At 42.9% G+C, this 15,335-nt stretch overlaps 1 long non-coding RNA gene across 1 annotated transcript in view; it reads right to left on the reverse strand.

Moving 5' to 3' along the window:
* LOC110536294 (uncharacterized) overlaps window positions 1-15,335 on the reverse strand; it is a 60,695-nt gene that overhangs the window by 4,400 nt on the left and 40,960 nt on the right. The window contains exon 3 of the long non-coding RNA XR_002475398.3: window positions 12,518-12,632. This is a non-coding gene — a long non-coding RNA (uncharacterized LOC110536294). The remainder of the gene's footprint in view (window positions 1-12,517; window positions 12,633-15,335) is intronic.

A 15,335-nucleotide genomic window follows, 5' to 3' on the forward strand; every position in this document is an offset into this window, starting at 1 on the left:
CTCGAGAATCTATCGGCAGTTTTGTATGGCGCGATGTAGAGGTGAATCCAGGCCCTACAGTGCCTAGCTCCACTCCTATTCCCCAGGCGCTCTCTTTTGACGACTTCAGTAACCGCAATAGCCTTGGTTTCATGTATGTTAACATTAGAAGCCTCCTCCCTAAGTTTGTTCTATTCACTGTTTTAGCACACTCTGCCAACCCGGATGTTCTAGCTGTGTCTGAATCCTGGCTTAGGAAGACCACCAAAAATTCAGACATTTTAATTCCAAACTACAACATTTTCAGACAAGATAGAACTGCCAAAGGGGGCGGTGTTGCAATCTACTGCAAAGATAGCCTGCAGAGTTCTGTCCTACTATCCAGGTCTGTACCCAAACAATTTGAACTTCTACTTTTAAAAATCCACCTCTCTAAAAACAAGTCTCTCACCGTTGCCGCCTGCTATAGACCACCCTCTGCCCCCAGCTGTGCTCTTGACACCACATGTGAACTGATTGCCCCCCATCTTTCTTCAGAGCTTGTGCTGCTAGGCGACCTAAACTGGAACATGCTTAACACCCCAGCCATCCTACAATCTAAACTTGATGCCCTCAACCTCACACAAATTATCAATGAACCTACCAGGTACCTCCCCAAAGCCTTAAACACGGGCACCCTCATAGATATCATCCTAACCAACTTGCCCTCTAAATACACCTCTGCTGTTTTCAACCAAGATCTCAGCGATCACTGCCTCATTGCCTGCATCCGTAATGGGTCAGCGGTCAAACGACCTCCACTCATCACTGTAAAACGCTCCCTGAAACACTTCAGCGAGCAGGCCTTTCTAATCGACCTGGCCGGGGTATCCTGGAAGGATATTGATCTCATCCCGTCAGTAGAGGATGCCTGGATATTTTTTTTAAATTCCTTCCTAACCATCTTAAATGAACATGCCCCATTCAAGAAATTTAGAACCAGGAACAGATATAGCCCTTGGTTCTCCCCAGACCTGACTGCCCTTAACCAACACAAAAACATCCTATGGCGTTCTGCATTAGCATCGAACAGCCCCCGTGATATGCAGCTGTTCAGGGAAGCTAGAAACCATTATACACAGGCAGTTAGAAAAGCCAAGGCTAGCTTTTTCAAGCAGAAATTTGCTTCCTGCAACACTAACTCAAAAAAGTTCTGGGACACTGTAAAGTCCATGGAGAATAAGAACACCTCCTCCCAGCTGCCCACTGCACTGAAGATAGGAAACACTGTCACCACTGATAAATCCACCATAATTGAGAATTTCAATAAGCATTTTTCTACGGCTGGCCATGCTTTCCACCTGGCTACTCCTACCCCGGTCAACAGCACTGCACCCCCCACAACAACTCGCCCAAGCCTTCCCCATTTCTCCTTCTCCCAAATCTGCTCAGCTGATGTTCTGAATGAGCTGCAAAATCTGGACCCCTACAAATCAGCCGGGCTAGACAATCTGGACCCTTTCTTTCTAAAATTATCTGCCAAAATTGTTGCCACCCCTATTACTAGCCTGTTCAACCTCTCTTTCGTGTCGTCTGAGGTGCGGTCATCCCCCTCTTCAAAGGGGGTGACACTCTTGACCCAAACTGCTACAGACCTATATCTATCCTACCATGCCTTTCTAAGGTCTTCGAAAGCCAAGTCAACAAACAGATTACCGACCATTTCGAATCTCACCATACCTTCTCTGCTATGCAATCTGGTTTCAGAGCTGGTCATGGGTGCACCTCAGCCACGCTCAAGGTCCTAAATGATATCTTAACCGCCATCGATAAGAAACATTACTGTGCAGCCGTATTCATTGATCTGGCCAAGGCTTTCGACTCTGTCAATCACCACATCCTCATCGGCAGACTCGACAGCCTTGGTTTCTCAAATGATTGCCTCGCCTGGTTCACCAACTACTTCTCTGATAGAGTTCAGTGTGTCAAATCGGAGGGTCTGCTATCCGGACCTCTGGCAGTCTCTATGGGGGTGCCACAGGGTTCAATTCTTGGACCGACTCTCTTCTTTGTATACATCAATGAGGTCGCTCTTGCTGCTGGTGAGTCTCTGATCCACCTCTACGCAGACGACACCATTCTGTATACTTCTGGCCCTTCTTTGGACACTGTGTTAACAACCCTCCAGGCAAGCTTCAATGCCATACAACTCTACTTCCGTGGCCTCCAATTGCTCTTAAATACAAGTAAAACTAAATGCATGCTCTTCAACCGATTGCTACCTGTACCTACCCGCCTGTCCAACATTACTACTCTGGACGGCTCTGACTTAGAATACGTGGACAACTACAAATACTTAGGTGTCTGGTTAGACTGTAAACTCTCCTTCCAGACCCATATCAAACATCTCCAATCCAAAGTTAAATCTAGAATTGGCTTCCTATTTCGCGACAAAGCATCCTTCACTCATGCTGCCAAACATACCCTTGTAAAACTGACCATCCTACCAATCCTCGACTTTGGCGATGTCATTTACAAAATAGCCACCAATACCCTACTCAACAAATTGGATGCAGTCTATCACAGTGCAATCCGTTTTGTCACCAAAGCCCCATATACTACCCACCATTGCGACCTGTACGCCCTCGTTGGCTGGCCCTCGCTTCATACTCGTCGCCAAACCCACTGGCTCCATGTCATCTACAAGACCCTGCTAGGTAAAGTCCCCCCTTATCTCAGCTCGCTGGTCACCATTGCATCTCCCACCTGCAGCACACGCTCCAGCAGGTATATCTCTCTAGTCACCCCCAAAACCAATTCTTTCTTTGGCCGCCTCTCCTTCCAGTTCTCTGCTGCCAATGACTGGAACGAACTACAAAAATCTCTGAAACTGGAAACACTTATCTCCCTCACTAGCTTTAAGCACCAACTGTCAGAGCAGCTCACAGATTACTGCACCTGTACATAGTCCACCTATAATTTAGCCCAAACAACTACCTCTTTCCCTACTGTATTTAATTAATTTATTTATTTTGCTCCTTTGCACCCCATTATTTTTATTTCTACATTGCACATTCTCCCATTGCAAATCTACCATTCCAGTGTTTTACTTGCTATATTGTATTTACTTTGCCACCATGGCCTTTTTGCCTTTACCTCCCTTATCTCACCTCATTTGCTCACATCGTATATAGACTTGTTTATACTGTATTATTGACTGTATGTTTGTTTTACTCCATGTGTAACTCTGTGTCGTTGTATGTGTCGAACTGCTTTGCTTTATCTTGGCCAGGTCGCAATTGTAAATGAGAACTTGTTCTCAACTTTCCTACCTGGTTAAATAAAGGTGAAATAAAAATAAAATACAAAATAAATAGCAGCACCCACCCGTAGCACCCGATCCAGCAGGTATATTTCACTGGTCACCCCCAAAGTCAATTCTTCCTTTGGCCGCCTTTCCTTCCAGTTCACTGCTGCCATTGACTGGAACAAATTTCAAGAATCACTGAAGCTGGAGACTCATAACTCATAACTTTAAGCATCAGCTGACAGAGCAGCTCACAGATCACGGCACATGTACAGAGCCCATCTGTAAATAGCAAATCCAACTACCTCATCCCCATACTGTTATTTATAAAAACAAAAATAAAATGTAAATGGTCCTTTGCACCCCAGTATCTCTACTTGTACATTCATCTTCTGCACATCTATCACTCCAGGGTTTAATTGCCAACTTGTAATTAATTTGCCACTATGGCCTATTTACTGCCTTACCTCCCTTATCATTTGCACATACTGTATATATACTTTTCTATTGTGTTATCGACTGTATGTTTGTTGATTCCCATGTGTAACTCTGTGTTGTTGATTGTGGCCAGTTCGCAGTTGTAAATGAGAACTTGTTCTCAACTAGCCTACTTGGTTAAATAAAGGTGAAATTAAAAATAACCAGGTGTAATGCCACATCAATTTTAAAAGGAAGCTATCTATCTTAGCAACCAGGCGTAATGCCACATCAATTTTAAAAGGAAGCTATCTATTTTAGCAAGCAGGTGTAATACCACATCCCTTATAGCAGTAAGGGAATACCCCCCCTGAAATTGACAAAAAGGAATGGAAACTTATTGGCACCGTACGAAACATATACACAATGTACAATACCACTCAAATGGACGTCATTTCATTCAAATCTTATTGCAAATGCCAAGTGTCACACAGCAAAATTCCAATAGTTGGCGAGCGCGCTCCACGGTAAATGTTCATATTGCAAATGCACATCAAGTCAAGTTTTGAACATGTGATTTTTTTTTTCAAAAACATAGCACCCCCCTAAAGGCATTCAAAAATGTTTTTTAAAATGTGCTCCTGGTAACCCGTTCCAATCACCAGGCTGTCCATTTGCAATATTTTTCAATGGGCATTTACCATCACGAATTTGACATGCTCAAAAAAACTGCAGGAATGCGAAATTGACTGGCCCGATGAACTCGGGATGGCCGGGCAGTGATTCTGGTTCCTCTCCATCGCTCTTTGGTGTTGATTTCAGAATGTCAATTTGGTGATGGTCTATCACTGTTTAAACATATGACAAATGGACAAAAGTCAGCCAGCAAGTCACCGTCCATCAGTCAATTAGATATCATTCTGACACCAAACTGATACAAGATGACACCACACCCACTTTTTCCAACTCGTTTAGAAGCCAACTATCACATATTTCAGAGCAGGCCCAAAATTCACAGCGTCTAAACCATAATAAAAACATAAAACACATAGTTACGTTCTAGCTGCGGGTCCAGTTCTAACATTATGTGTAGGCCTAGTTGAGGCAACCCCGAATCCCAAGTTCCGAATCCCAAGAGATTATGGCAATGCCATTGCAGGCTTTGTGTGTCTTTAAGCCCCGCACTGTGTCACGCCATCCTTGCTGTGTGTGTGTGTGAGAGAGAGTTTTTTCTTTGACATCTGTTGGGAGAAATGACTGATTTACAGTTCATGAGAGTTGCCTAAACACATATGAAGTTTTGGAAACATCTGACCTTTTTAACCCTTCGAAACTGCCACTCTGACCCCAATTTAAGGCACTTCTGGTTGACACAGGAAGCTAAAAGAAAATATATATCCTGATTGGGGTGTCCTCTTACAGAATCCCGAGTTCAAAGTCTTTACGTTAAGAATTGACTGATCTACACAGGGTTGAATGCATTGAGTTTCACAAACTGCAGATTTGGTATATCAAAACACATTTAGGGTGAATTTAATCACATCTGGTTGATCCAGGAAGCTTAGAATCAACACAGGTAGACCTCATAGTGGCTTGATGAATTGTCATCAAAAACAGGTTCATAAGGCATTCATAACCCACATCGGCTTCAGATTGAATTTAGGGGAGCAGGCAATGTATTCCTATGGGGAGAGATGTCATTGTAATCTGTGAGATGAAAAAACCCTGTTTTCACTGTTAATGGTCAATGCCACACGGTCAAGGTTAGGCTTGCACAGATTGAGAGGACCTTAAGAACATTCCTGTGGTTGAATTGTCCTTCTACCCCTAACGGTTCCACCACTGTCCCCCAAAAGCACCTGAAATTTAGGGAAAGGATTCATTTTGGGACTTCTTTTTTACACGGTCGCTGCGCTCAGAGCGAGCTACGGTCAAGCGGGGCATCTCGTTGAACTCGGCACGGCCAAGAGACTATGGGAATGCCATTTTTAGTGTTGATTTCAGTCTGTCATTTTGGTGATGGTTCATCACTGTTTAAACATATTGCAAATGGACAAAAGTCAGCCAGCAAGTCACCGTCCATCAGTCAATTAGATATCATTCTGACACCAAACTGATATCATCTGACACCAAACCCACTTTTTCCAACTCATTTAGAAGCCAACTATCACATATTTCAGAGCAGGCCCATAATTCACAGAGCCTTCAGTTGAAACCATAATAAAAACATAAAACACGTAGTTACGTTCAACTGCGGGTCCAGTTCTGACATTATGTGTAGGCCTATGAGGCGACCTGGAATCCCGAGTTTCGGCTCGATAGGTCATTCGATGCCCGAGCAACGACCTTGATTGTTGCTGACAATCCACTTTTTCCAGGCTATGAGCTATCGGACAGAAACGTTAGTGTCTGTCTCTATGGGCCGAGGTGGTTTCAGTGCACCTAGTCTTGCGACTTTTCTAAATGTCGTCATTTTCATGATGGTCAAAATGAATTGAAGTTATTGTAAATGTACGTGGCTGTTTTTCGGTCTGAGAACCTTCTAGAGCCACATAACTCACCGTGCACTATCAACTTGAGCTCTAGAACAGGTTTCTAAAGTTCACAGCTCTAGGTCTGACTGTTCTTTGATAGTTCGAACGAAGGTAACTATTGCAGGCTTTGTGTGTCTCTAAGCCCCACACTGTGTCACTCCATCCTTGCTGTGTGTGTGTGAGTTTTTCTTGGAAATCTGATGGAATAAATTACTGATTTACAGTTCCTGAGGGTTGCCTAATCACACATATGAAGTTTTGAAAATATCTGACCTTTTTTAACCATTCAAAACAGCACCTATGACCCCAATTTAAGGCACTTCCGGTTGACAGCTGAAAGTGAACACATATCCTCTTTGGAGTAGGCTCTTACAGAATTTTGAGTTTTAAGTCTTTACGTTAAGAACTGACTGATTTACAAAGGGTTGAATGAGTGTGTGTGATTTCAGAAAATCACAGAAAATCACAGAAATCTCGCAGAGCTCCGAAATCTACCTTAATGGATTCATCTGAACATGCCACAACTGGATCTGTAACTCTTTTTTTTGTATTTTTTGGAGCATCACCAATTGTACATTGTACATTTTCTCTTAAATTACTATATATAAATGTCTGGTTCTTTTTTTCCTGACACCGTAGGTTCATGTACTTTGACATGAAGCAGTCAAATTAGCGCTCTATTTTATTTTTTGACCTTTAATCCCAGAAAAATGTCCTTAACTCAAAAAACGTTGAGGCCTAGACACCATCTTTTTCGGGGCTAGCAGCCCATTAGTCCAAACCTATGCTCACCAAGTTTCGTCTTCAAAGTCTTTTCCGTTTAGGAGAAATGGCCATGACGTGATTGGTGATGTTTTGTATATTTGCAATGAGATTCCATTCGCCATCTGGTGGAATTTACCGGGACAGCGGAAAAATGACCAAAATGTGAAAATGTTATAAAACGGAAACCGAATGTCCGAGAGACTTCGTCGATGACTTCCCGGAAGATCTGGCCCCGGTGCACGGCCCTCCGCCGTCGGCAAATTTTACAAAAATTTGCGGACGTCTAGTAAGGGACCGTACATTTGCAATATGGAGTAACTTATCGATCATACAGCAAATGCCGAAAAGTGCCCTTTAGCAACCAAAATAAACATAACTTATAACAGGAGTCTATCTGTCTTAGCAAGCAGGTACAATACCACATCCCTTATAAAAGGAGTCTATCTCTCTTAGCAAACAGGTGTTATACCACATCACTTACTAACATGCCATTTCAGTTCTATATATTTCTCATTTTCCTTGATCTTTTTTTACCTCGCTTTCAATACACACATGCACTCACATTGGCATGAACACACACACCTGTAGGGGTAAAAAAAGGGGTAAGGGGGAGCTCCAGGGCTCTCCCCAGGAATGCAACCCAGCACATGGAGTTACTGCCGGGGTTACTCAGGGCATCAGAGCAGGGTGGCCTGGATGGCATTCAAACAGATACACAGACAAGTACCCCTAAATACAATAACTGTTGGTCTGAACTCGACAAAAAATGCTGAACATGTTCTTTCCCTAGCTTAAACTGGTAAAGGTCACAGTGAAACAATCTATTGCTGTCTCACGTCTGCATTAGCCATTCATCCATGTTTGTCAGACGTCAAATTTCAAAGTGTTTAAGGTTAAATTTAGGCATTAACTCAGAAATGTTAAGGTAAGGGCATTAACGCTGAATGGTTAATCTAAGGGTTAAGGTTTGGGATAGGCTTAAAACAAAAATATCAAAAACAGCTTTCTATGGCAGGATTCAAACATGCAACCTTTGGCACCAGAGGCCTTAAGATTTAGGTAACAGCGCTCACTTTTCCCCCTAGTGGCTGGTTTCCATGTCATCTCCCGACATCCTAAGACATGGACTTTTAACTTGTAACTTGTAACACATGTGACCTGACTGCACAGTACTCTACATCCTTCTATGTTGGTAGCCATGAATTGCTTTGAAAGGCTGGTCATGGCTCACATCAACACCATCGTCCCAGAAACCCTAGACCCACTCCCAGAAACCCTAGACCCACTCACATACCTCCCCAACAGATCCACAGATAAAGCTACTTCAATCTCACTCCACACTATCCTTTCCAAACCTGGACAAAACGAACACCTATGTGAGAATGCTGTTTATTGACTACTGCTCAGTGTTCAACACCATGGTGCCCACAAAGCTCATCACTAAACTAAGGACCCTGGGACTTAAACACCTCACTCTTCAACTGGATCCTGGACTTCCTGATTGGCCACCACCAGGTGATAAGGTTAGGCAACAACACATCTGCCATGCTGATCCACAACACTGGGGTCCCTCTGGGGTCCGTGGTTAGTCCCCTCCTGTAATCCCTGTTCACCCACAACTGCGTGGCCAAACACGACTCCAACACCACCATTCAATTTGTTGACGACACAACAGTGTTAGGCCTGATCATCAACAGCGACGAGACAGCCTGTAGGGAGGAGGTCAGAGACCTGGCAGTGTGGTGCCAGGACAACAACCTCTCCCTCAATGTGAGCAAGACAAAGGAGATGATCGTGGACTACAGGAAAAGCCGGGCTGAACAGGCCTCCATTATCATCGACAGGGCTGTAGTGGAGCAGGTCGAGAGTTTCAAGTTCCTTGGTGTCCACATCACCAACAAACTATCATGCTCCAAACACACCAAGACAGTTGTGAAGAGGGCACGACAACAACTTTTCCCTCTCAGGAGACTGAAAAGATTCGTCATTGGTCCCCTGATCCTCAAAAAGTTCTACAGCTGAACCATCGAGAGCATCCTGACCGGTTGCATCACAGCCTGGTATTGCAACTGCTTGGCATCTGACTGTAAGGCACTACAGAGGGTAGTGTGTACGGCCAGTTACATCACTGGGGCCAAGCTTCCTGCCATCCATACTAGGCGTGTTAGAGGAAGGCCCCAAAAATTGTCAAAGACTCCAGTCACCCAAGTCATAGACTGTTCTCTCTGCCACCGCACAGCAAGCTGTACCGGAGCGTCAGGTCTAGGACCAAAAAGCTCCTTAACAGCTTCTACGCCAAAGCAATAAGGCTGGTGAACAATTAATCAAATGGCCACCCAGACTATTGACCTCCCCCCAGTGACCCCTAATAACATATACAAATTACTTTGACTAACCTGTACCCCCGCACATTGGCTCGGTACTGGTACCCCCTATGTATAGCCTCATTGTTGTTATTTTATTGTAACTTTTTAAATGTTTTAATTTTATTTTGACTTTAGTTTATTTAGTAAATATCTTAACTCTATTTCTTGAACTGTTTTGTTGGTTAGCAAGCATTTCACTGTAAGGTCTACAGCTGTTGTATTTCAGCGCACGTGACAAATAAAATTTGATTTGATTATAAAACGACCCTGCAGGTCTCTCTTCTCCTCTCCTCCTACACATGAGGAGTGTCCTTGGTGTGGTATGGTGTAACATACTTATTTCCTCTCTGGACCCTTCAACCTAGCATGGGCTTCAAGCCCTTCTGTGGTACAATGTGCCCTATGTGCTTGACCGACAGATGGCCGTTACAAACACACACATACACATCCTATCACATGAGACCCACATGAAAGGAAGCTAGCCACAGTCACGCATTCACTCTCAGTACATGCAAACACACTCATTCGTAGGCACAGACATATACTTCCACATGCATTCACACACACATGATCATGATCACTCACACACCTCAAACATAATCACACACGCATGCGTTTAACGTGTTATGGCAGCAATCCTCTTAACGGGATAATTTTATAATCAATCCTCAGGTTGTTTTTAAAACATATAATCGATAATATATCAACTGCAAATGTCTTTATCAGTAGGAGAGGGAAAAGCAATGGCTGTCCAAACTCTGTTGCGCGAGCAAAACTCATGCGACCACTTGACGCGATGTTATCTTTCTGGCTGATTTTTCAAAATAAAAGCCTGAAACTATGTCTGAAGACTGTTGAAACCTTGAGGAAGCGATGGGAAAAGGAATCTGGTTGATATCCCTTTAAATGGAGCAGAGCGAGGCTATGGAACCTGGAGTTTTCAAAATAGAAGCCACTTCCTGGTTTGATTTTCCTCAGGGTTTCGCCTGCAATATCAGTTCTGTTATACTCACAGACAATATTTTACACTTTAGAGTGTTTTCTATCCAATACTAATAATAATATGCATATATTAGCAACTGAGACTGAGGAGCTGGCCATTTACAATGGGCACCTTTTCATCCAAGCTACTCAATACTGCCCCTGCAGCCATAAGAAGTTAAACCAGTGCTCTCACACACTATCCTTCACACCACATTAACTGCTCACACATATCTCACACACATTCTACAACACTTACATGGAAGGACAGAGCACTAACCATAACATTGGTTGGTTGGGAAAGGTCCGTAATTAAGCATTTCACTGTTAGTCTACACCTGTTGTTTACGAAACACGCAACAAATACAGTTTGATTTGACAAGCGTGGTGTGTACAGCAGTAGTTATATAGGATGAGCCATGACTAGGATACATTATATACATATAAAATGGGTAAAACTGTATATAAACATTATTAAAGTGACCAGTGTTCAATGACAATGTACATACAGTAGCAGCGGTCTGTACATATAGTAGCAGCAGGTTAGAGTACTGGTAGTCGCAGGCTAGTGACAGTGTCTAAGGTTCAGGGCAGGGTACTGGGCGGAGGCCGGCTAGTGATGACTTTCTAAGACACCAACTGCTGTAGATGTCCTGGAGGGCATGCAGATGTCCTGGGGGGTGGGTGGTGCAGTTGATGTACAAGGTGGTGATACAGTCTGACAAAATGCTCTCAATTGTGCATCTACAGAAGTTTGTGAGGATCTTAGGGGCCAAGACAAATTTCTTCAGCCTTCTTTAGTCCATGATCAGCTCCTTCTTTTTGTTGACGTTTAGGGAGAGTTTATTTTTCCTGCACCACTCCACCAGGGCTCCGTGTAGTCTGTCTTGTCGTTGTTAGTAATCAGGCCTACCACTGTTGTGTCGTCAGCAAACTTAATGATTGAGTTGGATACATTATGGTCACACAATCATAGGTGAACAGGGAATAAAGGAAGGGGCTGAGCATGCACCCCTGTGGGGCCCCCTTGTTGACGATCAGTGCCGCAGAGGTATTTTGCCCAACTTCACCACCTAGGGCCAGCCCATCAGGAAGTCTAGGACACAGTTGCACAGGGATGGGTTCAGACCCAGGTCTCTGAGCTTAGTGATAAGCTTGGAGGGCGACTATGGTGTTGAAGGCTGAGCTGTAGTTGATGAACAGCATTCTTACATACAGTATGTATTCTTCTTGTTCAGGTGGGATAGGGCAGTGTGCAATGTAATGTCGATTGCGTCATCCGTGGATCTTTGGCGGTATGCAAATTGTATTGCGCAGAGGGTGTCGGGTAAGGTGGAGGTGATATGATCCTTAACTAGTTTCTCAAAGCACTTCATGATGACAGAAGTGAATGCTACGGGGCAATACTCATTTTGTTCAGTTACCTTCGCTTTCTTGGGTACAGGAAAAATTGTGGACATCTTGAAGCAAGTGGGGACAACAGACTGGGATAGGGAGAGATTGAAAATGTCCCTAAACACACCAGCCAGCTGGTCTGCACAAGCTCTGAGGCTTCGGCTTGAAATGTTGTCTGGGCCGACAGCCTTTGCGAGAAATAACATACTTGAATATCTTACTCACGTCGGCCACAGAGATCGAGAGCACCCAGTCTAGCTTCTCCAGAAGCGTGGCGTCGGTGTCCTCGATGTGGCTGGCTTTCCCCTTTATAATCCGTGATTGTCGGGAGTTCCTCCCACATGTGTCTTGTGTCTGAGCCATTGAATTGAGACTCCAATTTGTCCTTGCACTGTCATTTTGCAGTTTCTCTGTTTGTCTGCTACCTCCAGGCAGGCTATACAGGCCTTTGCAAAGAAATTCTCGTGCTGAACCACTGAAGGCCAGACTGGGTCAATACAATCGCATCCTTTACGGTCTTTTATTCTTAGAAGTGAAGTACATTGTCAGTATAGGAAGTTATATTATGAGCAGAGTGTACTTACTCATCCTATGATACAAATGTATTCCATTCCTGCTTTAAGATGTTTTGTCTTTTTACATTGATCACTACAAAAGATGCTCACTTCAGTTCAACTAAAATGTAATTGATCATGTAGATACTGGATAGTATACTGCACGTAACATAACACAGCACCAAACACTGCATGGGAGGTGAGAACAAATGAAAACTAAAGTGTGTGTGTGTGTCTTACCTCAGCGTCCTTGTTCTGTACATCATAGGTTCTCTGGATAGTATGCAATGACGTCACACTGAGCTCCATCCGTCAGCAGAAGCTCCAATACCAACACCAGCTTCTCCGACGTCACCTAGGCAATGTAAATAGAAGGGAAGAGTTATTTGTGGGTCTCAAAATGATCAACAACATCAGTATGATTTACATGACCACATGCACTCGCACACACACACACACACACACACACACACACACACACACACACACACACACACACACACACACACACACACACACACACACACACACACACACACAGGGAAGCATTAAGCGTACAGCTAACAAACACCTGTAATAATCATCATCCCGACTACAGTATTCACAGGAAAATGTGCCATACAGATCAAGTCAACCTCCACAACATACAGTACTACAATTCCAGTACAATATCCGTATCGGGAGACATTTAATTTTGTTTGAGGGGTATTTTATAAAAACATTGATTATGGATTTTGGCAACGCCCTTTATCTACTTCCCCAGAGTCAGATGAACTTGGATACCATTTGGATATGCAGTTTTTATCTGCGTCTAGTGTGAAGGAAGTTAGATGTAGTTTCATGACCCAATGCTAACTAGCTTAGCACAAAGACTGAAAGTCTTCGGGTCCAGCTAGAACGCTATTAAAATACTAGAGGTAAACATTGGCGGAATGTTAGAGAAAGGTTGGGGGAGTGTTAGGGAAAGGTTGGTGGAGTGTTAGGGAAACATTGAGGGAATGTCAGGGAAACGTTGAGGGAATGTTAGGGAAACGTTGGGGGAATGTTATATTTTGAAGCCGAGCGGTGATTGAGGAAGGCGGAGGAGTTATTCCGTAGACTGAGTGAAAGAGACAGTGAAAACAGCTCTTATTAAAACACCACACCTTGGGGAGATGATGAGTCTTCTAAATCTATCAACAGCACACAGCCACAAGTGAAAGAAGGAACATCTTTGATTAAAGTTATTCTCTGCTCATGCCCAAAACTTTAGGACCATGAAATATTATTCAATGGAAAAAGAGAGCAGGTTTCCATTCATTACTAAATAAGTTCTAGAACAGAGGAAGATAGGAAAGATAGGAAAGAGACGATTAAAGGAAGAATATGTTAGATATGTTCAGTTCTAAGTTTGCACTGTTGTAGTGTTGATTAATGATGTGTTATGATGAGATGTGGTATTCTGTGATAATATACAGAAAGGGCCTCCAGAGTGACGCCCCCACGGTGCTGTGAGCTGTGCCCAGCCTTGCCTGCCTCTCCCTGGGATAGACCAAACACATATTTCCCAGCTCTTGTTCTCTCAAATAGGCTCCATAGAGACAGGTATGAAAATTGATCTGTGTCTGTGTGTGTGTATTTGTATACACACACACACACACACCTAGATATGCAACTTTTCTAATACATTTCTCCTCTCCTGTTCATATTTTTCACTCCTCCAACCATGGTATCCACAACCAGAGGCTGGCAAAACCTCAAGTCAAACAAATACAGTATAGCCTACACCAGGGTTCCCCATCAGGTTGAGAGTTATCAGTAGCTCGTAGCCCACCTATGAGTAGCTCGCCTAACAATTCTGAACGTACATGCATTTTTCACTTGTTCCACTGCAAACTGCCATAAACAAATCTCACAAGTATCAGACACCGCAAGTTCCCAGCTATTATCTAATCAACGTAACATTGACGTTATCCCACCCCTGGTTAGCCACTATTGGCTTCAAACGCCAAACCTAATACAATATCTGCCAATTAATTTCCAGCAATATTGCCTCTGTCTGTGTGGTGCGTGTGTTTGTCTATCACTCCATGTTTAGCCAGTTGATGTGAAAACTACCTTGTGGGTTGACAGAAATTATTTCCTCAAAATCTTCCCAGTTAACTGAAAGGTAGGTTTACCTGGCAGAAGTATATCATGAGTAAGTATAGAATTTGTATATATTATTTGGTATTTGTTCACATTGCCATGAAATGAGCAACAGCAGCAGTACAGAACCATCGCTAAACCAGCACGTTAGAAGGCACATTCCTCACTCACTAGATTCACAATTAAAAGGTCAGATGCACTATTAAAGAGGAATTACACAAAAAAATGTAAATGTGTTAGTTTTCTTTCAGACATAAAAAAAATGGTATTCTGATCTGATTTATGCATGGACATGGCCTCAGAACAGGGATCTCCAAACTTTTCTAGCATGAGAGATAAATACAACATGTCACGAGCTACTCATTTTTTGGAGACCCCTGCCTCAAAACATCCCATTTCGTTGTTTCTCTGTAATTCTTTGCAAGTGAAAAACGAAACAAACATAAAACCAGGAAAAATATAAAAAACCTAATTTGGCAAAATATTAAATAGAATTTGTGGGGAAAAACAAATATTTTTATAGAGCTCTCCTTTGAGTTACTAATTAATCATCATTTTACCAAGTACATTGACAGAAAACAGTGTACTACTTTCTCTGGTACACTAAGGACAAGGGAAGAGGATAAGAGAAGAATGTGCCTATTTGAAAGCTAGACAAAAATGTGCAGCTCAGGACATGTTCTTTTTTTAAGTAGCTCTCGTGCTTGAAAAGGTTGGAGATCCCAGGCCTACACACTGACAGTAATATATTGTGGATAGTCTGCACATAGATCTCTCAATTCAATTTCAATTCAAGGGCTTTATTAGCATGGGAATCTTTTCCATAATTTTGCCAAAGCAAGTGAAATAGATAAACAAAATTGAAATAAACAATAACAAATTTACAGTAAACATTACTTGCAAAAGTTACAAAATAATAAAGACATTTCAA

This window comes from Oncorhynchus mykiss, chromosome 11 (genome assembly GCF_057628025.1).
Source record: "Oncorhynchus mykiss isolate SJ-2025 chromosome 11, ASM5762802v1, whole genome shotgun sequence".
Lineage (NCBI taxonomy): Eukaryota > Metazoa > Chordata > Actinopteri > Salmoniformes > Salmonidae > Oncorhynchus > Oncorhynchus mykiss.